Source organism: Tiliqua scincoides, chromosome 3 (assembly GCF_035046505.1).
Source record: "Tiliqua scincoides isolate rTilSci1 chromosome 3, rTilSci1.hap2, whole genome shotgun sequence".
In the NCBI taxonomy this organism is placed as follows: domain Eukaryota; kingdom Metazoa; phylum Chordata; class Lepidosauria; order Squamata; family Scincidae; genus Tiliqua; species Tiliqua scincoides.
In genome coordinates this window covers 227,493,915-227,515,882 of record NC_089823.1, presented here as the reverse complement: position 1 = coordinate 227,515,882, position 21,968 = coordinate 227,493,915, and the positions used below count along the sequence as shown (strand labels likewise).

Below are 21,968 nucleotides of genomic sequence, written 5' to 3'. Positions count from 1 at the left end.
AAAGAGTGACGAGTGTCTCAACATAAACCTGATTAATTTCTTTCTTAGAGAGCCGCAATCTGCTTTATAAATATTAAAAATTCTCCCTCTTCTTCAGAATAGAAATTGTTTATTTTACTAATGCACAATGCGTTGTTGTTTCATATTTTTTTAAGAAGAAAATAAAGCTTCCCCAATCTGTCAAGTTCAGATGAGACGTATGGAGAGAAGAAAGAAGCACAGACATCAAACATTCGTCTTTGCCAGTCAAAGCCAGCTGGCTTGAGCTTGCTATTTAGATTCCACTGTGACCGATTTTTTTAAAAGGAAAATTATTCATTATTAGGGCCCAATCCTATGCCTGGCTAGCACAGTACAGTAGTGCTGTGCCCTTGTATCCTGCACAGCCGGGGAAGCACCTGGAAGTATCCTTGGGCTAATGGAACATTGGTTCCCTTATCCTGGATAGAGCCCAGGTCTTCTTAGAGTTGTGCAGAGCCGAGGAAACCCCTGTTGGGCTCCAAGATTAGGAAGGGGGGATAGGATTAAGTGGCAGTGCTGCCTCCAGCCCATCCCCTCCTGGGCCTAATCTGCCATGACCCACCACCCCCTACCCAGTTTCAACCCTCTCCACCTTCCCGCACCTTCTCATGCCCCAGAACGCCTCCCCACCACTCAGCACTGTACTCCCGCCGCGCACTCCAGCAGGTCCTCTTGCCAACAGAGAGGCCCGGCATCAACTGGTGTGGGCTTTACGCTGGCGCCTCTTCCCCCACCTCCAGCTGCCGCAATATGCCTTATGGCAAGTTTGCAATGGCTGTCACTGGGGGAGCACATGGTCCACCAGTGCTGCTCATGTGTAGGATCAGGCTGCCCTTTATTTCTGGGTACACCTTCTGACTGCATATGGGTCTCCTCGGACCCATCTGCAGTCTTTTTCAGTCCTAAAATGACCATGTGAGGAAAGAGCAAGGTGAGAGGTTAAGGAAGCAGAACAATGCAGTTCCATCAGTGGGGGGCTGGAGAGAGGCGGGAGCAGGCTCAGGGTGAAGGGCACCCCACGTTGGCCACTCCCCTGCCACCTGCTGTTTGATGCGAGCCACATCAATCGGGTAATGGGCAACATTTGTTGCCAACATTTTGGAGTCCAGAGTTCCCTCCAAACTTCGAACAAAACAGAACCCAAGAGATGGGAGAATGTTGTAGCAGTTACAGGGGGAATCTGATTGCTCATCTGCAATGACAACCCACCCACTTCTCTCCTGGGACAAATGTAGTTTATGACGAATAAGCCAGACTGAATCCTGCATCTTACGATACTTTACGTTTAATAGGGGCTGGGTTTAATGGCAAATGAATTTTTAGAGGGAGGGTCTTTAGCTCAGTGATCTGCATAAAGGTCCCAGGTTCAGTCCCCTGGCATCTCCAGGTAGATGATACCTGAAAACCTGGAGACTCCCTGCCAGTCAGTGCAAGCGAGACAAAGGGCCCAATCCTATCCAACTTTCCAGCACCGGCGCAGCTGCAATGCAGCCCTGAGGTAAGGGTACAAATGTTCCCATACCTTGAGGAGGCGTCTGTGACTACCTCCCCAACACAGGAAACAGTGCATACCCCATTGACACAACAGCACTGGCACTAGAAAATTGGATAGGATTGGGCCCTAAGCTAGCAGGCCCAATGATCAGATTCAGCATAGGGTAGTTTCATGGGAGTTCAAATCTCTTTAAGTACAGAAACACTGAAAGAATTCAACTTATTGGACCTGTCTCAATAAAATAATAACAACAGCAACAGTAATTGTAACAGAGTCCAGTGGGGATAGTTTGCTCTTTAAAAGCTGGCAATCATTTTAACCACGCTCCTGTCTGACTCTCCAAAGTCAGCAGTGGCTTGGGAACATGAACAATTTCTAGGAAACGGAGATTGATACTTCGACATAGGCCTGCAACGGGAGCATTAGACTTTGAAAAGTAGCAATGCAGCTCAGAGAATCACCAGGCGCAGAGCTTGTAGCCCACCAAAACCCATAATACTGTACATTCACACTGTCAGCTTTTACCAGCCATGTCGAATGTCATCACTTGCATTGCAGCCATGTCGAATGTCATAACTTTTTTTAGTGTTTATTAGTCCTAAGAGTCTATGTAATGAATAAAAAGGCAGATGATAAAAAAAAAAAACCAGCGGCTAGGTCAATAAATGGATAGAAAGAACCAAATGTAATGAGGTGCCCAAGGAAAAACAAAGGTGGGACTAGCTTGCTAAAAGGGTGGGGGTGGGGAATCAGAATTCAATATGAGCACTGTTACATTATGTGAAATGTTGCATTCCCAAGCAGCAAGGAAGTCGAGATGGCAGTGTCAGCAATCCGCACTTTCTTGTCCTCCGGGCAAGTAAAGAGTTTTGCAAACTAACTCGGAATGAAAACATGGCCTGTGTATTTGCACAGCCAAAAGTTCACTATGATGAATAGTTGGTGTGGTGAAAAAAAAAAGGTGTCATGCTAGGCTCCCTGTTGGGGTGAAATGGGCTGTTTACTGTGTATCTCTAGGCCGATATTTCTCAACCAGTGGTACTCACACCACCAGAAGAACTTAAGGTGGTGGCCGGTGGTACTCGCAGGATCTGCAGGCAGCAAGACCAACCATCAGGCAGCAAGACCAGCAATGACAGATAGCAGTAAGAAGCTTTATGGGCACAGCTCCAGCATGCACTATTTGCACACCATATGCTCTGACCCTCTTACTGGTGTTTCTTGCATTGTGTCTGGTCTCCCAATCTGGCAGTAACTGGCAATGACACCATCACCACTTCTTTCTGGTGGTACTTCCAGTAGGTGGAGCCATGTGAAGTTGTACAGTGGGGGTCAAACACTGAGAAATGCTGTTCTACACAGAGACACCCCAGCTTCAGGTAGAGCCAGGGCCGGTGCCAGGCTGTTTTGCACCTTAGTCAAGGCTAACTACTTGTAACCCCCCTAAATGAGTAGAAACCCCCCACGCCTGTGCTGTCACCCCCTCCCCTGTGCATGTGTGGCCCTTACTTCTGAAAACAGCTCCATTTGGAGCCATACGGAGCCAGGGGTGGGTAGGAGGGTCGATTTTGCGGTGTCTGCCACATGCCTGAGGTAAGGGCTGTCACACACCCCCCTTCAGCAGAGACAATGGAAACCTGCCATTCCCCCATGGGGAGAGCATGTACCCCCCAAGCCACTTCAGCTACATCACTGCACTTCTTTCTTTGAAATATACGCAACACTTGTCCCAGAGCAATTTTCTCAATGAAAATCACCTCCCCTTTAAACCACTGTTTGTCACAGTAGGAAAAGCATGCAGGTGTCCTAGGCAGACTCAATTACCATTTAGAGAACTGTGGTTCAAGATGCTGAGTAGCTCACCTGCAGCTCTGAGGTGTAACTGTGGTTTGATCTATAGCAAGTAGCAGGTGATCTTGATACTCCGTACTAGAAGTATCACCTCATGACCCCTGCAGGTAAACTGCTGTTAAAACTTCAAGAATGGTTGGGAGATTTGGCAATCACAACTAATGCCGCAAGTATGACAAAATCCACCCATGTGTCTCTACGGGGAGCGCAAGTTTCAGGAATCCATTGATTAGAGGTTCTTAAGACAGTTTATTGTGTTCGTGACTCCAGTTCCTTTGTGCCGAATTTAAAAGTTGAACAGCCCCTTCATATTAACATTCCCCTGATAAATCTCACCTTTTAACAAGCAGGGTGTCAAAGGTGCAGCTTAACCATCAAATAAGCTACCCAGGATGGATGATTTGCCATTTAAAATGCTCCTCAATGGAGCTGAGCTTCTGCCAGCTACTTCGTGCCTCCACTTTGTAACTTGGGTATCCCACAGGGGATGATTCTCAGCATCAATATATTTGACATGTTCACCTGTTACCACTTATTATGGTCATTATGAACTATTACTGTTCATTACGGAGTTACGCAGGTGACACCCAGATTAGCTGCGCTAAGACCACCAAGGAGGGGAGAGAGCAGTATTCGTGAAAAATATTCACATCACCTTAGCTTGATGCCTTGAGCTTTGGAAAAGTGGGATATAAATATTGCCAATTAAAGGCCCAAAAAATCAAGGTCAGGCACTGCTATGTCAGTGCTCAGGATCAGCAAGGAGAGGTGTGTATCTCTTCAGAACAGCAGCATAATTAGAGGGGGTTCAAAGCACTAAGTTTTGCAGGGAACCTCCTCGCGGCATGCAAGTGGTCTCTCCCCCTCCCCTTCAGAGCCATTCTGGGAATGGGGAGCAAAATGGAGGCCTACACAAATGTTTGCAAACAGAAGTTTGTGGTTGATCCCATTGCACATTTTCAAATAGGCATTTATAACATCTGAGACACACATCTAAAAGGCATGTGCGAACTGACTCTTTGACTCCATGTAGGAAAAGAGATGGCAGGTTTTATTTTTTCTTCCACTTAAACAAAAGATAACTAGTGCAAACACATTCACATCCCACTCTATGTTTACTGGGACTGAAAATAGATTCTAGCGCCAAGCCTAGGTGTCAATTAAAAACAGCCTACAATGCAGTGGTTCCCAAACTGGTGGGTCATGACCCACCAGGGGAACTGGAAGCAGGGCATTTCCCCTTAAGGGGCCCTGCTCCAATGGCAAAGCTGCAGAGATCTCAGTGCTGCCGCTGCCAAGGGGCTTATTATCTTGGGGGCAGAGTTGGGCCCCTGCAGGGCCTGGAGGCTTGCAGCCCCCTCCAACGTCCTCCGAGGCTTCTGTAAACAATCCTTATCTCCGATCAGCAGCTACTTCCATTTTCCTGCGAAAACTGGAAGTAGCTGCTGATTGGAGATAAGGGCTGGAGGACATCGGAGGGGGCTGCAAGCCTCTAGGACCCCACAGAAGCCAGTTCTGCCTCTTATGTAAGAAATAAGCCCCTTGGCAGCAACGGTAGGGTGCCCTTGCTGCCCCCTCCCTCCGTCTCCCCCTTCCTCTGTCTCCCTCCCCGCCCTCACCCTCACAAATACTTACCTGGTTCCCAACTCCCCTGTAGGAACTTGGGGACCACTTCTATAATGTATTTTGATACAGATAAAAGCCTACTAAATCAGCTAGATATCTAAAACTGTACCCAAAGAAACCCACAACACCCTGCTGTTTTACTCTTCTCTCATCTACAACTGACTTCATAAACTATTGTAATTTAACTAGCGGAGTTAAAGAAAAAAAAAGTCTCATTAAATTGGAATAGAATGGAAGGGGGGAAAAAATGATATTGCTGCTCTATATTTTCTCTCAATCTTATTGTTTGCCTGATGACATATTTCACATTGGCAGCTTGGCTTAATGTTACAATTTCGGGTAGCCTGGGGTGCTTCAATTTAAGTACTATCCAAATCAAATATTGAAATGTTATTGGTATTTATTGTTTGGGAGGGAGGTTCGGCACATGTGCTCATGTGCAAATATGAAGAAATAAACTACAAGATCTATGCAGAGTTGGCACTGAAATGCTTACCCCTTTGTCATTATGAAGTGCAGTTAGGGCAGGCCTCTGAGTCCTGTACATTTTGGGACCCCAACGTTGCATATATGTGGACCAAATGTGTACACCTGTGGGCTGGACAAAAATGGGTTAATATAAAAACAAGGTGTGCATACTTACTCTTTGCTCCTGCCCAGGTTGACCAGATACAATGGAGGATGGAGTGCCTATACCTTCTAACATTGCATAGAAGAGGGAATTTGGGCAGTTCCAGCTCAACATGGAAGAGTTTAAAAAGCTGCACTTGCCCAAATTTCCTCTTCTATACATTGGTTAAAGGTGGAAGGGATTGTCACTCCTGAATTGGCCTTTTCAGCCACACTAGACGCTGTTCCAGAACCACCTTTCAGAGCGCGATACCATAGTCTTTCGAGACTGAAGGTTGCCAACATAGGAACTCTGTCCTCCATTGTATTGGGCCACCCAGGGTGGGAACAAAGAGCAAGCATGAATACACCTCATTTTTATATTAACCCGTTTTTGCCCAGCCCACAGGTGTACACATGGTATCTGGCCACCCTTCTCCCACCACAATGTCAGCAGCAGGAGCCATGGCCTGCCAGGGGCTCACCTCATGAATTCTAACCTGTGTCCAATCTTTCTCATTAAGAGAAAGAGCAAGATAAAAATGGCCAAGCAGTTTGTACAGTAAAGCAGTTGACTCACTGGACAGAGCCTCACAGCCGGTGCTCTTTCTTCTGGACCACACATGCTCTCCGATAGATCAACAAGGGATTTATACTCAGTAAAGATGACATTTTTCTAACCTATGGCAGCCAGCAATATAAAAACAGATCCTGAAAAGCAGATAGACTATACCGTGATGCTGTAGCCATATATTCCCTTTAAAGGCAAGAAGAAAGCCAGCTTATTCAGCCCTCACAGGCACAGCCGCTCCTAGCTCACTTCCCCAATGACAAACAATTCAACATCGTACTCTGGAACTGACATGAAATCCTAGATTACAGTCTCCAAGCCCAGTACTGTAATACAATCATTCTTCCTCAGCGTTACTCATTCTCCACTGTGCTGTGTAAAGGCTAGGAGAAAAGGAACACTACTACTCAGTATGCACTAAGGGACAGGAAAGGGAATAACAGGGCAGCTCACATTTACAGTGGACCTCACATAAAACGTCTCAAGCTCACCACCAAACTCATGCCAGGCTTCACTCAAGAGAAGAGAAGTACTTGTGAAACAACAACAACAACAACAACAACAACAACAACTTTATTTTTACCCTGCCTTTCTCCCCAAGGCGGCTTACAACAGATTAAAAAACATAATTTAAACAATTAAAAACATATTAACACATATCATAAAAACAGCAGTCAGAATAAAAATTAGGTAAAAAGAGCATAGAGCAGCAGCAAGTCATAAAAGAATCAGGCCTGTAAAAAATATTAAAAGATGTTAAAAAGGCCGAGAACTCAGAAGGCTTGTTTAAACAGAAGGGTCTTCAGGCCTCGCCGAAAGGTCTCAACAGAGGGAGCCATTCTTAAATCAAGGGGAAGGGAGTTCCATAGCGTTGGTGCCACTACTGAGAAGGCCCTATTTCTTGCCGCCGCCCCACGTGCCTCCCTAGGCGGCAGCACTTGTAAAAAGGCCTTCTCTGATGACCTAAGAGGATGAGCCGGATTGTATGGGAGTAGGCGATCTCTAAGATACCCTGGTCCAGAGCAGTATAGGGCTTTAAAGGTCAAAACCAGCACCTTGAATTGGGCCCGGAAACGAATGGGCAGCCAATGCAACTGCTGGAGAAGCAGACTGACAGGGAAAACCAGCACCTTGACAAGATAGATAAATAAATAAACCAGAAAACTGGATAGGATTGGGCCCTTAGGGTGCAGTCCTAACCCACTTTCCAGCACTGACATAAGGGCAATGCAGCTCCAAGGTAAGGGAACAAACATCCCCTTAATTTGAGGAGACCTCCGAGAGTGCCACCCAACAGCAGCATACATCCCATTGGCACCACTATACCAGTGCTGGAAAGCGGGTTAGGATTTGGGCCTCAGATGAGGAAGCAGAGCGGATGTTCAGATATATCACCAATATACACAAACAAATCTGTCCCAGAACAATACTGCTCCCAGGGCATCAGTGGTATTCAGGATGGAGCCTGCCAGAAGGTGGCTGTAAAAATGGAGCTCTTGCTGCCACCAACAGATCACAGTGAAAACTACTTACAAAAAGCAAGATTTTTATAATTAATCGAACAAAAATGACTGGGGTTAGTAAAATGAATCGGAACACTCCAAATGCATCCTGGAACAATCCTGGAGAAAAGCCCAAACAGGTCTAAAATAGCCTAAACACCATCAAAAGACATACCCCTACCCAGTTGCCTACTCTAAGCATCAGTGGCTTCCGGGTTCCTCATGGCTTTGGCCATGGGAGGAAGAAGCTGCCTCATTGTATGACAGCCAATGGAACGAGTTCTGAGTAGAGCTGCAAAAGACTGGGTCATACTCTTAAAATAAGCTTCCCAGCCACTGCTGCACAACCCTTCTCCCGCTTGCCACTTCTGTCCACTCTTGCTGCCTGTCCTGCCCTCTTCCACTTTGCCAAACTGGGACATCTCCCAGTCCCTTTTGTTCTGTGCCCTGGTGTGCCTGACCCAAAAGACACTGACTCGAGTCATAATGACTCAGGAATTTTGAAGGGTGAGTCAGCAAAGGGAGCCCATTAAGACTTGTGCACACCTCAAGTTGCAGGGGCGGAGACTTGGGACTTGACTTGAGTCTCATCAGGCTGCCAAGTTCACAAGAGCATAAGGACAGCCCCGCTGGATCAGGCTATAGGCCCATCTAGCCCAGCTTCCTGTATCTCACAGTGGCCCACCAAATGCCCCAGGGAGCACACAAGACAGCAAGAGACCTGCATCCTGGTGCCCTCCCTTGCATCTGGCATTCTGACATAGCCCATTTCTGAAATCAGGAGGTTGCACATACACAGTATGACTTCTATCCCATAATAGATTTTTCCTCCAGAAATTTGTCTAATCCCCTTTTAAAGGCAACTAGGACAGAAGCTATCACCACATCCTGTGGCAAGGAGTTCCACAGATTAACTACATGCTGAGTGAAGAAATATTTTCTTTTGTCTGTTCTAACTCTCCCAACACTCAAATTCCCATCCCTGGGATCTTCTGTGTGCAAAGCACCCTCCCAGCCTAGTAGTAGACCCTTCCTGCTCCAAGGTACTGAGTTAGGGACCTTATATGTGAATCAAGTCATTATTTCTGTTTTACATAGACAGCAACATGGCTGTCTTCCTCTCTGATTCTGTTACAAGGAGTTAAGACAAGAAAAATGCACCAAAGGAAAGTTTAGAATAACCCCCACTCTGTACTTTGAAAAGCAATGAGTTTATTTTCCTTTTTCTTGTATTCACACCAACATTTAAAAAACAAACAAACCCTGAAGGTCACTGGTTATACAAGTATCATTAAGAAGCACTTGGACACAGAATGTGCAGTGACATTTGGTCTCACCAAGGAAGACCTCGTAAAATTAAGTCAGTGTTTTTCAATCTGTCATCCCTTTCTTCAAGCTGTTTACCAATATTTGTGGGCTAAGACCTTGAAATTCATTCTTGGCCACTGCAAATTATTTAATACAGTAGTCTATCTGTGGGCTTAGGTCCAAATTCTAACCAATTTTTCGGCTCTGACATAGCTGTGCCAATGGGGCATGTGCTGCATCTTGAAGTTGGGGGGCAGTCACAGAGCCCTCCTCAAGGTAAGGGAATGTTTGTCCCCTTACCCTGGAGTTGCATTGCCTTAACTTGGTGCTGGAAAGCTAGTTAGGATTGTGCCCATAGTGACACAAAAGGCAGCCCAATCCCAACTAGCACTGGCACAGCCAGGCCACTGGGCCTGCGTTGTATCCAGTGCTAGTTGGGAGCCAGCTGGAGGTCTCCTCAGGGTAAGGAGATATTTTCATGCCCCAGCAAGTCCTATGGGGCTACAGGAATCTCTGTCAGTTATTTAGCTGGTAGAAGTCCAAGCAGCCCCATGTAGGCCTGGGAAGGGTGTTAGGATATGATGACAGCCTGTTGTGCCAATCCCACCCCTCTCCTGGGCCAGATCTGCCCCCTGTTCCACTATCCCCCTGCCCTGAAATGCCTGCTCCCTGCTTCTTCACCACCCTCCCCATGACCCTGCACTGCTTGGCGCAATACCTGCAGCCTGGAACTCTAAATGCAACACTGATGCTGGCTGCTCCACTGGTGCTAGTTGCTCACACAGTGTTGCAACATGCCTTACAGCACATTTGCAACACCCTCTGTTGGCGCCAAAGCTAATGTGGCTGTGCCAGTGCCAAGTTTAGATTGGGCTCTGAGACTCACACCTCCATCCAGTGTTACTCCCTGAACAGCAGTGCAGCAGGGCCAGCAGGGATTCTGTTGTATCCTGCGAGGAAGTTTCACCATGTTGAGGCTTCCTGGGGGTAAGGGAACACAAGATCCACTGGCATAACATACTTGTCGGATTGGGCTGTTAAATGTTATTTCAGACCTGCTGATTTTACTATTGTCATTTTCAAGTTGTTGGTCTTGTTTTAAACAAACCCTCTGCCTAACAATACAAAAAATGTCAGGGTGTTTGAAAGCCAGTTAAAAAAATGGCAACAGAAGCCAGAAGCACAAATTGCCTCACCATTGTAGCTTCTCCACTTCCTCCCAGGTGCTCACAACTCACTTTGTTTTCCTATAGAATTATCAATTCCTCCCATCAGATATAACCCTGCTATTGATCACATGACCACTGTTGCTGGAATGGAAAGAAGGATTCCCTGATCTTGCTGGGACAATGGTTCCCTTTGAACCTCAGCCTTTAATTCACTCCATTTGCATATACAAATTAGCGGTCAAAATGAATCCAGGGGTTATCACAGTGTAATTGATGGTGGAAAGAGGTACTGAGTTGGAACTAGCTTGAAAGCACCTGCAGTCACATACCATGGTAGCATCAAGTCTAATATATCAAAAATAAAATATTGAAATGAATACTGTCCTGACCCACAGTTTGAGAAACACTGCTGTGGACTATTCTAATCTAATAAAGGCTGAACCACCAGATGCTCTAGCCAAGGTATTCAAAGAAGCAAATGGGATCTCACAAAAGTGTTCCCCAAATATCAGCTGAAATAAAATGACTGACTCCGGGTAAATGCAAAACCTTGTTTCTTATTTTCCTAGTTAAATGAAATAATATCTGCTTTAGAAAGCTATCATTTTTATGCAGTTTTGAGGGTACCTTCCGCAGCTGATGACAGAAGATGTTCGATGGATAGCTCACTAGGAATAATTAGAGCCCTCCTGTTTTTGCACAGAAAGACTTCCAGCAAGGGCAAACTGTTTCTCTCCTAGTAATATGAATCAAGGCTCCATGATATATTCCATCAGGTCAAACCATGTTAGGAATGCAATTAAAAGATATTGGCATATTTCAAATGTGATTCAAGTTTTAACAGCCATATGTTGTTATCTTGATAGGAATATGTGTATATACATATCAAGGGAGAGATTTGGAAAGAGATCACAGAGGAGTTTTTGGACTGAATTTCTCATCTTTTTTTTTTTTTTTTAATGAACTTTTGGTCTATTATTGTACAAGCACAAAAAAAAAAAAATCTGGCACTTGTACAAGCACAGCAATTGCTGCCACGTATTAGCGCAGCCAGCACAAGACCCAAGTTGGTGTTCCAAATGCTGCCCTCCTTACACAGTGATGTGCAGCCCCTGCTCTTCCCATTGCCTGTACTGGAAAGACAGTGGGGGGTGCAGGGGAAAAGAACATGCAGCAAAGAGGAAAGTGATGGGCTAAAACACGGACGCTCTAGCCTACCATTCTCTACCATACTTCCTCTTCCCTTCCAACCCCTCTTCTTTTAACAAGGAAGGAGGAGGAGCAGTAGAGGCAAGTTGGAGGACATAGGTAGGCACCCCCACCAATCAGCCACCTGAAGCAACAGCCTAGACTGGCCTCATGGTTGGGTGGTTTGCCAGCCAGGCTTACACCACTTCCCCTTCCTTGGCCTTGCCTTAAGCATTGACCAAGTGTGATTATCCTGGTCTGGCTGGCGCCATTTTAGAAGGGTATTTCTGAACAACATTTGTCAAGACCCAGTGAGTACACCTGACTAACTTCATCTCCCTTTCTCTCTATTGCTTTGGGACATTCAGAACACATCTCACCAGGGCTGAAACGGCTGCCTTGCTTCCGAGAATACATCCAGGCGCAGTTCAACATCAGAATGTACGCTTCCCTTTTAAAGCTTCATGTGGTTTGGGATCACAGGATCTAAAAGAGTGGCCAACCTCCATATCAGCCTATCAGTACACTGAGGTTACCTTCAGTGATCCCATGCTGGCTGAGGGATAGCAGGTAGCAAACAAGTGGAGTAGGCCTTCTTGATGAGGGTGCTTAAGTGGCGCACTTTTTCCCCAGGAAGGATTGCCTGACACCCCACTCTAAGAACATAAGAACAGCCCCACTGGATCAGGCCATAGGCCCATCTAGTCCAGCTTCCTGTATCTCACAGCGGCCCACCAAATGCCCCAGGGAGCACACACTGCTACCTGCCCTTCTGAGGAGAAGGCCTGTTAACTTTTCCAGGCCTTGCAATAAGCACTTCTTATTCCTGATGTGACTCCTGGAACATTTCTTTCTTTCTTTCTTTCTTTCTTTCTTTCTTTCTTTCTTTCTTTCTTTCAAGAGTGGAGTGGAAGTTTAATAAATAAATTATAAATAGCTCTTCCAGCAGAAGGCAATGCTATAATAAGGGTTCAGTAATTAGCACAGGGCCACTGCTGGTTTGATGCAGGCTTGGCTCCTGGCTGTACTAGTATCATTTGTATTGGTACCACTGGCACCACATTCTGTCAATGCATGTATGGTCATAACTCTCAAAGCATCGGTGCTTACATTGTGGCTCTTGGGGTGAGAGCATCCAGTTGTGCTCTGCAACAAAAGTCACCTGGAAATGAGATGTGTTGCCCCTATATGCATCCATGATTAAGGGTGCAATCAACCAACTTTCCAACTCCGAGGTAAGGGCAATGCAACTCTAAGGTAACGGAACAAACATTGCCTTGCCTTGAGGAGGCTTCCGTGACTGTCCCACAACTGTAGGATGCAGCACATGCCCCACTGGCACAGCTATGCCAGTGCTGGAAAGTTGGTTAGGATTGTGCCCTAATATACTTAATCCTTAATACTTGGAAAACGGCACTAGAAATCTGGTCCTGAGATCCAGATGCAATCATTATGTCCATTTCCAGAATCTGTCATTGGACCGTAATCTTGTCTTTTCTACTCCTCCCTTTTAGCCTGAAATGGGATATTTGCCACTGTTTCCATTTTGCCTAAATTCCAAATCCGACTCCTGTGGTCTTTTTAAAGACACTGATCAGAGTGCCATACTCTCCATCAATGTCATGCTGCATCCATTGTTTACGCCTCTCTTAACCTTCCATCTATGCTTGGTGTACTTTCAAGATAATCAGGAAATACGACACAGAAAGGCTTATTCCTTATTCTTTGGGGGGGGAAATGAGCCCTGGGTTTTTTGTAAATATGTCAAATAGCCTTTTGCCCATGTAGTTTCTCCCAACATTAAGGATACTAATTCATTCTTCCCACAAAATGAGCAGCTTAATAGGCAGAACAAATTTGGGTGAAGAGAGAGAAACTACAGTTTGGAGGGGTTCATTTGATCCATTTTGTCAACATCTGTAAGTGCAGAACCATTAGTGGGAACACTTAACAGTATATTGCAAGTTTTTATCACTCCAAGCGAGGCTTTTAAACTTGTTTCCTCTTCCCTTTAATGTTACTATTCATTTGGCAATGACTTAAAAATGTTGAGTCCCAGATGTACAGTTACACAATCTCTTGAGAGCAAGGAAACCCTCTCTCTTAATCCCAGTGGTGGCTTTCCATGAGGACAGGACAAAGGTAGTAAGGACACAAGCTGTGATCCAAACAAACCAGGTGATCTCAGGGAGCCAATGCCATGTCAATGCTAGGCATGTTATAAAGAGCCTAGATCTGCTACATACTCTCAGGGCCAAACTTGATATAACATGGCAGGTGTCTGATCAGGTGTCTCAATATTTTGTTTAGATTCCTCCTTGACAGCAACTGTTACCCTGCACATGCCCAATCTTGTCTGATCTTGGAAGCTAAGCAGGGTCAGGCCTGGTTAGTACTTGGATGGGAGACCGCCTGGGAATACTGGGTGCTGTAGGCTTATACCATAGTCTTTCGAGACTGAAGGTTGCCAACCAACCAAAAAAACCCATTGGTGCAAAGGGGTGTGTGTGTGTGGACTGATTCCAACTAAGTAAATGACATAGGATAAAGCAGTGTTTCTCAAATTGTGGGTCAGGACCCACTAAATGGGTTGTGAGCCAATTTCAAATGGGTCCCCATTCACTTTAATATTTTATTTTTAATATAATAGACTTGATACTACCATGATATGTGACTGCATTTGGGGAAATATTTACAGATCTGTACTTTTAACAAGTAACTATGTACAGGTCCAACCTTGTTATACATGAATTTTTGTACACGGATTTGACTCAACATGAATGGCCACTGCAAATGTGCTGATTCCTGGAGAAGGAGAAAAATGCACCCCTTTAAAATCACAGTTTAAAAAACTGTTTTTTACTGTTGTAGAATTAATTATATAATTAACCTATATAATTATACAGGTTAGATTACAGGTATAACCTAATTATCCACAGATTCCACAGATTTTTCTATCTCAAAGCTGATGTGAAGGGCCCTTTAAATTAAAACAGTTGTTTAATAATGTCAGAGAGGGCAGCTGGCTGACAATCTGTCTGCAGGCTTCACTCCTCCCTTCCCCCTGAGCAAGTGAAAGAAGGCTAAATGGCAGTAATTATCACCTCCTCCATTCTTTCCCCCTCGCTGGGGCTCCTGGTGAAGGTAGGGATTGCTTCCTCCTAGTGAAGCCTAAGTACCTGGAGAGAGACTGATTGCCTCTGTGTCCATTACAAAAGGCTGTTTTTAAATCACCAGAGCAAAGGGACTTTGTTCTTTAAATTGATTTGCTTTCATGCGTTTTTTGCCATCCACATGAGTTCTTCGAACAGAACCCTTGCAAATAATGAGACTCAACCTGTATATGCTTTTAACAATGATAGTCAATGGGACTTACTCCTGGGGAAGTGTGGGTAGGACTGTTAAAATTCTTCCTGCCTGGTGATGTCACTTCCTGGTCATGACATCACTTCCGGTGGGTCCTGACAGATTCTCATTCTAAAAAGTGGCTCCCGGTGCTAAAAGTTTGAGTACCACTGGGATAAAGGGTTAAATTCCCTTTCCACCAGTGCTGCTTTGTCAGTGAATAGCCCTGGTGCAGATTAGAACTCCAAGCAAATAAACCCGTGAGATCCTAATCATGGATCTTCCATGTCATTCAACCCACAGTGTGAGCGACAGATTTCTCATTAATACCAACAGGTTCTCTTTCTGCACCTCTGGACTGCATGCACACTCGCAGAAAGTGATCAGTTCAAGATGCAGTGCAATACACAAAAAATAAAATCAAAGAAAGGCTTCACTGAACCTTGCTTGGTTTTCTAAGCTTCTCAAAAGTGCAGCACCACACAGAGAAGCCCAGAAAAGGCATTTACAGAAAGTGGCTTGGGGCAGAGGGGAGATCCAGATCTTGATCACAGATCACATATATATTACAGTTTAGAACTTAATCGCCTCACCTCAAGATTACAGTACAGTGCTGGTATACTACATGGGCATCCCATTCACTCCCCACCAACTCACGTCTCCTCCTCCTCTTCCCCCCCTCACATGTGCACACCCTCTAGCACAGCCATTTTCAACCACAAGTGCCTTGGCACACTGGTGTGCCGCAAATGGTTTGCAGGTGCGCCATGGGAGTTTGGGGAGGGTCCTGTATTAGTAGGCCCACTGGGGGATGTGAGCCCCCTGCTGGCAGTACGGAGTGCCTTGTCAATTGTCAAAAGACTGATGGTGTGCCTTGACTATTTAGTGTCTTGTCAGTGTGCCTCTAGACCAGGGGTGCCCAAACCCCGGCCCGGGGGCCACTTGCGGCCCTCGGGGACTCTCAATCAGGCCCTCTGGGAGCCTCCAGTCTCTAATGAGCCTCTGGCCCTCCAGAGACTTGTTGGAGCCCATGCTGGCCCGACGCAACTGCTGTCAGCAAGAGTATGACTGTTTGACTTCTCACCTGAGCTGTGGGACAAGGGCTCCGTCCACTGCTTGCTGTTTCACATCTGTGATGTGCTGTTTCATGTCTGTGATGCAGCAGTGGCAGTGAAGGAAAGACTGGCCTTGCTTTGGGCAAAGCCTTTTATAGGCCTTGAGCTACTGCAAGACCTTCATTCATTCATCTAAGTTCCATCTCTAATATATTCATTTATGTAAATTTATTCAAATTTTAAATGGTAAATTAATTCTTTTTTCCCCGGCCCCTGACACAGTGTCAGAGAGATGATGTGGCCCTCCTGCCAAAATGTTTGGACACCCCTGCTCTAGACAAAAAAAGTGGCAAATCACTGCTCTAGCAGATATTTTCACTCATTTGCTCCACCATTGGAAAGGCTTCAGGGGCTTGCTGTCTTAGTGAAACTACTTGTGGATTTGTTCAAAGTAAGCAAAAGTGGAGTTATTTTGTGAAACGAGTTGTTTTTCTTGTTTTGATCCTAATATCGTTTTATATCACAATTTGAGCAGAAAATTCTCATTATTTTGCATTCTGTGTTAGCCACAGAGGAAAAAAAAAACCTATCTATGAGATGTCACAGTGGGTGTTTTTGTATTGTGCGTGCAAGATTGATGCCAACCTCAGACCTTAGCTGAACCCCCCACTGTGCCCACTTGGCCCCTGGGTCCTGATGGCGCAGGTGTGCAATGCCCCAGCTGGTGGTCAAAAGAGCGAACAATTCAGCAAATGCATGCTTCTCCTTCAGTACCACCACTGCGGACAGCAGTGCTGAAGGAGGCGCATTTGCTTCTACTGCCCACCATTGCCCAGTCAATTTGACAGGGGATGATTACTGGGTAACGGGCAGCAATGGATACTCCATCTAAGGATTGGGTCTTCAAAGGTTGACCATGCAGTGCCCTCTGCTGGGCACATCAGGTTCATATCTAGTCTCGCTCACATAACACCAGAACCAGGGGACACCCACTAAAATTGAGTGTTGGGAGAGTTAGGACAGACAAAAGAAAATATTTCTTTACTCAACAGCGTGTGGTTGGTCTGTGGAACTCCTTGCCACAGGATGTGGTGATGGCATCTGGCCTGGATGCCTTTAAAAGGGGATTGGACAAGTTTCTGGAGGAAAAATCCATTACGGGTTACAAGATATGATGTGTATGTGCAACCTCCTGATTTCTGAAATGGGCTATGTCAGAATGCCAGATGCAAGGGAGGGTACCAGGATGCAGGTCTCTTGTTATCAGGTGTGCTCCCTGGGGCATTTGGTGGGCCGCTGTGAGATACAGGAAGCTGGACTAGATGGGCCTCTGGCCTGATCCAGCAGGGCTGTTCTTATGTTCTTAGCCTACCACTGAGGCTGCCCTCATGTGTATCAGTCAGTATTGGCAGATATAAACCCTGGTCTGGGGGCTGGATCTGGGGTTTGGGGAAAGAGCTCTGCTCTGTGAGTGGAGCTTCTGCCTCCGTGCTGCTTGTATTCCAAGTAGATCTGGGCACCTGGACACTCTGGGCAGTTTCGTCTGTTGCCTGGCATCTCAGAAGGCTGTGCAATAGTATGTCTGGGCAGACGTGATTGCCCAGAGCATCCCTGTGCCTAGATCCACTCAGAAACAAGCAGCACAGAGGTTAAACAGTAAGCCCCAGTCCAAATGGGGACTAATTTTCTGTCGGGCAGCAGTTGCAAGTTCGGCAACCACTGATCTAGGTCAGAGGTCTCTAAACTGGAAACCCCTGTATTCCGAAAAGGCCTCCCTGGCCTGAGCTGTGCTTACTGTTCTGCCATGGTGCCGTTTTTCTTTCAAGCTAACTGGGCACAGTGATGCAGAGTGGTAAGCACCACTCAAGGGGGGAGGGCCAAACCATGGATCCGGCCCACGGGCTGGGGTTAAGAGAACCCTGGTCTAGGTGAATGAGGAAAGGCTCTTCATTCTGTATATCAGGGAAGAATTCTGCTGGAAACAAAGGGCAGATTTTGTATCCATGCTAGAATGTTCAAGGGTGCTAATGTTGGATGTGCCTCCAGAGGATGAGATCTGGAGAATCCCTTTGGATATTCCTGCCAGGTAACCCACAGGAAGCCCAAGGCCTATCTCTTCTGCTTCTGAATGCTTGAGGTGCACTAATCATCAACCAAAGTTGCATTGGGAAAGTCTGTGTCCTCCAATGAGAACTAGCTGATGGTGTGTTCCACCGGACTGACAAACCAGTTAGACGCAGCCTGCAGTCGCTCTAATTAAGCCCAATTAGCCTCACCAAATGCTATTAATCTGACTGTGGCTCAGACCATCAGAGAGCCACTGTTCCAAAGATGCCCTCTGTGCATTTCTTAAGTTGCTAACCGCAAGACATTTAACTTGCTTTTCTGCAGTAACTTTATATCGCAAAGTGTCCTACTACCTTCCTCTTAGAATGAACTATTAAAAGCCTGCTTTATGAATGTCGTTTTCGAAATGCTATCAACTGTAATTGGCCAATTTCACTCCTCTCTGCTCCCCACTGATGATGCATTAAGTGACATCTTTGGAGTTGCCAACGATTGTTGCAAAGGGTTTAGAATTTTACTAATGTATTTTAAGTAAGTGCTTGCCTACCGAGTAGACAGACTTCAGGTGGAAATGAGGTGGTCCATGTGGGATCTCACCCCTGAGGCTGCTCTGACCTGCCAGTGCCACCACTACTCCCGTTATAAAAGCTGGAAACAAAACAGACAACCCAGCCACTTGCTTCATTTCTTCGAGCACAATCCTTTTACAAAACAGGAAGTGCGGGTCATGCTGGGAGCTTTCACATTCAGGCTACAAGGGCGGAGCCAAGTGAGTGGCTGTTTCCCTCTCCTCACTCATTCATTGCATGGCTCCTTTCAGTTTAAAGAGACTGTGGAAGGAGGGAGGTGAGTCACACTGGCAAGTCTGGCTCCTATGCTGCCCAGGACCAGGACATAAGAACATAAGAACATAAGAACAGCCCCACTGGATCAGGCCATAGGCCCATCTAGTCCAGCTTCCTGTATCTCACAGCGGCCCACCAAATGCCCCAGGGAGCACACCAGATAACAAGAGACCTCATCCTGGTGCTCTCCCCTACATCTGGCATTCTGACTTAACCCATTCCTAAAATCAGGAGGTTGCGCATACACATCATGGCTTGTACCCCATAATGGATTTTTCCTCCAGAAACTCGTCCAATCCCCTTTTAAAGGCGTCTAGGCTAGATGCCAGCACCACATCCTGTGGCAAGGAGTTCCACAGACCGACCACGCGCTGAGTAAAGAAATATTTTCTTTTGTCTGTCCTAACCCGCCCAACACTCAATTTTAGTGGATGTCCCCTGGTTCTGGTATTATGTGAGAGTGTAAAGAGCATCTCCCTATCCACTCTGTCCATCCCCTGCATAATTTTGTATGTCTCAATCATGTCCCCCCTCAAGCGTCTCTTTTCTAGGCTGAAGAGGCCCAAACGCCGTAGCCTTTCCTCATAAGGAAGGTGCCCCAGCCCCGTAATCATCTTAGTCGCTCTCTTTTGCACCTTTTCCATTTCCACTATGTCTTTTTTGAGATGCGGCGACCAGAACTGGACACAATACTCCAGGTGTGGCCTTACCATAGATTTGTACAACGGCATTATAATACTAACCGTTTTGTTCTCAATACCCTTCCTAATGATCCCAAGCATAGAATTGGCCTTCTTCACTGCCACCGCACATTGGGTCGACACTTTCATCGACCTGTCCACCACCACCCCAAGATCTCTCTCCTGATCTGTCACAGACAGCTCAGAACCCATCAGCCTATATCTAAAGTTTTGATTTTTTGCCCCAATGTGCATGACTTTACACTTACTGACATTGAAGCGCATCTGCCATTTTGCTGCCCATTCTGCCAGTCTGGAGAGATCCTTCTGGAGCTCCTCACAATCACTTCTGGTCTTCTGGAAAAGTTTGGTGTTGTCTGCAAACTTAGCCACTTCACTGCTCAACCCTGTCTCCAGGTCATTTATGAAGAGGTTGAAAAGCACCGGTCCCAGGACAGATCCTTGGGGCACACCGCTTTTCACCTCTCTCCATTGTGAAAATTGCCCATTGACACCCACTCTCTGCTTCCTGGCCTCCAACCAGTTCTCAATCCACGAGAGGACCTGTCCTCTAATTCCCTGACTGTGGAGTTTTTTCAGTAGCCTTTGGTGAGGGACTGTCAAACGCCTTCTGAAAGTCCAGATATATAATGTCCATGGGTTCTCCCGCATCCACATGCCTGTTGACCTTTTCAAAGAATTCTATAAGGTTCGTGAGGCAAGACTTACCCTTACAGAAGCCATGCTGACTCTCCCTCAGCAAGGCCTGTTCGTCTATGTGTTTTGAGATCCTATCTTTGATGAGGCATTCCACCATCTTACCCGGTATGGATGTTAGGCTGACTGGCCTATAGTTTCCCGGGTCCCCCCTATTTCCCTTTTTAAAGATAGGCGTGACATTTGCTATCCTCCAATCTTCTGGCACTGTGGCCGTTTTGAGGGACAAGTTGCATACCTTAGTCAAGAGATCTGCAACTTCATTCTTCAATTCCTTAATAACCCTTGGGTGTATGCCATCAGGGCCCGGTGACTTATTGATCTTTAATTTATCAATGAGGTCTGAAACATCTTCTCTTTTAACCTCTATCTGACTTAACTCCTCGGTTAGGAGGGGCCGTTCGGGCAGCGGTATCTGCCCGAGGTCTTCTGCCGTGAAGACAGATGCAAAGAACTCATTTAATTTCTCTGCCATCTCTAAGTCTCCTTTTATCTCCCCTTTCCCTCCCTCACCATCCAGAGGGCCAACCGCTTCTCTGGTGGGTTTCCTGCTTCTAACATATTTGAAGAAGCTTTTATTATTCCCCTTAATGTTGCTGGCCATGCGTTCCTCATAATCTCGCTTGGCCTCCCCTATCACCTTCTTACATTTCTTTTGCCACAGTTTATGTTCCTTTTTATTCTCTTCATTAGGGCAAGACTTCCATTTACGGAAGGAAGCTTCCTTGCCCTTCACAGCCTCTCTAACTTGGCTGGTTAGCCATGCAGGCACTCTCCTGGATTTAGTGGAACCCTTCTTTCTTTGCGGTATACACCTCTGCTGGGCCTCTATTACTGTTGTTTTAAGCAGCCTCCATGCACTCTGGAGAGACTGGACTCTTTTTACCCTCCCTTTCAACCTCCTTCTAACCAGCCTCCTCATTTGAGGGAAGTCCGCCCGTCGGAAGTCAAGGGTTTTTGTTAGAGATTTGCCCGGTATTCTTCCCCCAACGTGCACGTCAAAACGGATCGCAGCATGATCACTGTTCCCCAATGGCTCAGTAACGTTTACATCTCTAACCAGGTCCTACGTACCGCACAAAATTAAATCCAGAGTCACCTGTCCTCTGGTGGGCTCCGTGACTAGCTGATCTAAGCCACAGTCATTTAGCACGTCAAGAAATCCGGTTTCCTTATCGTGACCAGAACACAAATTGACCCAGTCAATATGAGGATAATTGAAGTCCCCCATGATTACAACCCTGTCCCTCCTTGTCACCTCCCTGATCTGTTTCCTCATTTTAAGGTCCCCATCAGATTTCTGGTCTGGAGGACAATAGCACGCCCCCAGTATTACATTGCTGCACAAGCCTGGTAATTTAACCCACAGAGATTCTACGGTGGAGTCGGACCCACCTTCAATCTCTACTTTGCTGGATTCTATCCCTTCCTTAACATAAAGGGCCACCCCACCTCCAACACGCCCCTGCCTGTCCCTCCTGTAGAGTTTATAGCCCGGGATTGCGGTATCCCACTGATTCTCCGCATTCCACCAGGTTTCCGTTATGCCCACTATGTCAATGTTTTCCCTTGTCACCAGACATTCCAGTTCTCCCACCTTTGCTCGTAGACTTCGGGCATTCGCATAAAAGCATTTATACACGGAATGCCCCAGTTTGCGCTGCTTATTCGCTCCTTTGTCCCCGCATCCTCTCATTGTGCCAAACCGTCTATCACATCCCATCACCCTACCTTTCCCAATTTCTTCTCCTACCCTGCCTTTGTCTTGTTGTTCTCTAACCTCCCCATCCTCATCCCATAGGGATGAGGAGTCCCGAACCGGATGCCCCTCGGCTCCTGTCGGCCTTCCCCCAGGGATCAGTTTAAAAGCTGCTCTGCCACCTTTTTAATGTTATGCGCATTATGCGCATTATTATATA

The 21,968-nt window shown here is 46.2% G+C and overlaps 1 protein-coding gene and 1 pseudogene across 7 annotated transcripts in view; one reads left to right on the top strand and one right to left on the bottom strand.

Moving 5' to 3' along the window:
• The window catches only part of NLGN1 (neuroligin 1), a 569,544-nt gene that overhangs the window by 306,072 nt on the left and 241,504 nt on the right, over positions 1–21,968 (bottom strand). The window lies entirely within an intron of this gene.
• On the top strand, positions 13,661–13,777 carry LOC136646429 (5S ribosomal RNA; annotated as a pseudogene).